Source organism: Cryptomeria japonica, chromosome 10 (genome assembly GCF_030272615.1).
Source record: "Cryptomeria japonica chromosome 10, Sugi_1.0, whole genome shotgun sequence".
In the NCBI taxonomy this organism is placed as follows: domain Eukaryota; kingdom Viridiplantae; phylum Streptophyta; class Pinopsida; order Cupressales; family Cupressaceae; genus Cryptomeria; species Cryptomeria japonica.
This window is the reverse complement of record NC_081414.1, coordinates 481,861,398-481,864,968: the sequence shown is the minus strand read 5'-3', so window position 1 is coordinate 481,864,968 and position 3,571 is coordinate 481,861,398.

Below are 3,571 nucleotides of genomic sequence, written 5' to 3'. Positions count from 1 at the left end.
ATCTGCATAGTTTAGATGCAATTAGTCTGTTTATATACTATACAGGAAACTTGTCAAGTTGGTGTATATAGGAAACTTGTCAAGTCGGTTAATAAAGCAAAGTTGGGTACTCAGTGAAAACAGAAAATGGAGTAAATTGGCAAAAGGTGAACCGAGTGCATTTAATATCTTGACCTAACTTGCACGAAGCCCGATAAGGTATTTTTTAGTACTTAAAAGTGTTTTCGCGGTCATTTTCATTCACCCAAGTTTTCGAGAAGCAGAGCAGAGTGAATCAAAGTGATCAAACTTCATTTAGAGCGAATTTTGAGGTTTTTACATCAATCTATTCACAGTGTTTAGCTGGTTTCCGATCTAGTCAAATTGCTAGTGTCTACCGAGTGTGAAGAGTCAGTCACTTGTAAACCCTAAAGGATAACTTGTCGAATCTTACCCAAAATCTACCATGGCGCCCAAGATCCAAGACCCTGTAGTTGTCCAAAATGTGGGGAAGCCCTCGTTGAAATATTCCCTAACTCCTAAAGTTGCCTCAGAACCAGATGATAAAATTGCATTTTCATTCATCCCGGATCGAGTCTTGTTGGTAGAAGATGTCAGATTCTTTACCAAATGCCGTGTTGAGGAGCTCGGTCATGTAGAGATTAGTGACACATATGATGAACTGTGCACTGATGGCGAACTGGGTAATAAATTTGAGCATATCAAAATCAAGGGATTAACTAAAGCCCTAGTCTATCCTCGTGTGTTCAAACCCCAATGGGTTAAGTTTGTATTGAGCAGAGTACATGATGATTTCATGTGGCTACAAGAGCAACTGTTCAAGCTCATGAAGGAAGTCATTCACCTGATCACCGGACATCCCATCTACGATCATGCTCGTGCACAGAAAATGATATCACAAAAGGAGCTAATCAGTCTAACCGGAGTGGAATCCGATTACCGAGGACTAAAATTGAATAATGTCACTGATGCTGAACTAAAATTTGCAATCAGAGTTATTGGTTATTGTTTCTTCCAATCTGCAAGGGAAAACAGTGTACCATGTGCTACAATGGACCTGGCCTACAAAATAGTAAAGAAGGGAATGAAAGTAGACTTATGTGAAGTGCTACTAAAGAATTTATTTGAGAACCTGAATACAATAAGGAAGCCGAAGAAGAACAACTCGACAAACACACTAAAGTTCGGTTCACTACTTGTCTGTATGTTTTTCTATTTTGAGAAGTTCTTTCCCTCAGTCAGTAAAGTAGTATGGGAGCTACACCGACCTATCACCCATCAGATCAATGATTACATCAAGAAGTTAGGAGATAACTTCAATGATATCATGGATGATTACTTTAGCAAATTCCAAGAGAAAATGCACAATGGGTATAGGATCCTACCATAGTTGGTCGAAAAATACAAGGACAATATATGTTTTGAAGTCGACACTGATTATTGCTATGTAAATGCTGTTGAACCAAGGATTCAATTGTTGCAACCAATGGGTTATGAAATTGATTATGATATCACATAGCAACAAATTGATGCCTACCTATCATTGCCAAGGCATGCAATTGAACTAAGGTATGGAACCTATGAAGAGGTGAAGGAGAAAGTAAAAATGAGCACTGTAGATCCTAAGGCTACAAGAAAAGCTACAAAGATGATAAAGGCTTTATCTGAGAAATTCAAAGAAGAATCATCCTCTACACCTGTCAAAGGCAATCTTGCCATAACCGAGGAAGATTCAGAAGCACAGGAGGCTGCAATAACATTGAGCACAGAGTTGCCCAAGGGAAAAGTTCTAAAAAGAAAGAAACAGGACATGACAAAGGCCCTACCGACTCCACCAACAAAGAGACCCAACACCAGAGCATCAGCTGCATCACCGAGCAAGAAACAAAAGACTGTTGCCGTTCCTAAGGTAACTAAGACTTACAAGAAATCTACTCAGAGACTCATTTTGGCAAAAGAGTCGAGTGATACAGAGTCTGATGATGCAAACAAATTCCAGGTTGTGAAAAGCAAAAAGGTAAACATTCACAGTGTTGAAAACTTTTGTGCCAATCTCAAAGAATACGGTGGATTTGCAGGATTCAGATATGTTAAGTATGAGTCTAGGAATAATGATGAGAAATGACAGATTAAAGAAGCTGTCATATGTACACTTCTGAAGTTTTGGTTAGCACCATTAGAACTAGCAAAGTCACTTCCGAGTGAACTCTACTCACATATTGACAACAAATGGAAATATGCAATGGATTCAGAGAGAGACAAATAAGAGAAAGAAGTCTAGTCCATCTATTTCCTGACATGTCCATAGCTGAAATCAAGGAGCATTTGTCCACATACAATTCAAAATTTCTTGTGAAACAAAGAGCCTTAAAATTGATGAATGGGCTATATATTGATGTGGAAAATGAGACTAAAGCCAAGTGGTAGGAGATCTTCAAACAAAAGGATGTCAGTGAACAATCTCAAATTGAAATTGTTGATGTCACCGAGCAAGATCCAGATGTCACCGAACAAGGTCCAGACCCAATTGACACTATACAAATTGATGAAGATGTAATGGATGAAGCAGCACCAGAGTTGGAAATGATTGAAGGCACCACTTATGCAAAACTTGTCTCTAGTGAATTTGTCTTAGAACAAGTTTAGCCTTATCCGCTGGTGAAGCCACTAGTCACAACCAAAGCTCCCAAGGACATCGAGCAAGCTACCAAAGGCAACAAATCTGAAGCTACAGGTGACACAAGATCAAACGTCTCAAGCACAGACAAGCACTGCAAATATTACAGCCGAGACCCCTAGCACTAAACCACCCAAAGACACTGCAACTGCTACAGGTATAAACCAAAGTATTGCATCTACCGAGCAACCTACTGAAGGTTAGAAAGCCTCACAAGCACTTGTCTTAGTGCCATAGACCAAAGGAAAAGAGAAGAAGGTGAGAAAGCATGGTTTTAAATTTGACTTATCTAAACCGATCGTGTTGCCCAATGTTGACATTTCCAAATTAAAAGGGCGAGCACTCACTGAATTCAGTGAACTATGCAAAGCAAAGGCCGAACAAGAGAAGCAACTGGCCATACAAAAAAAAAACAAATTACTTCAGAAGGTTAGGACACTACTCACAGAAATGCTACCATCAACAATAGTGTCAACCGATGCAGCCATCCATATTCAGTTGGATGAACTCCTTAATCAAATTGAAACATCTGGAGTTGATGCCTTTGAGTACCTAAGCAAGCTCAAGGATAAAGAGCTCACAACAAAAATGATAGAGGAAGTCCAAAAATCAATAGCTGTTGGCAAGGTAAAACTTGTCAAATTCATTGCTGAGTTGTCCCCTCAACTCAAGCACATTCTTTATTTATTCCAGAAATTGTGTACATTCTCTTTATTTATTAAAGACATCAAAAATAAAACTGATGCCATTGAGAAAGAGATCACCAATCTCTCATCTAAGTTGGCCACTAAGCCTAATTCAGTTCAGAATTTTTACAAAAAGATACAACAACTCATGGCTCAACAGTTAGAACTAAGGAATGAAGAGCATAAAATTAGGATGGATATAATGACC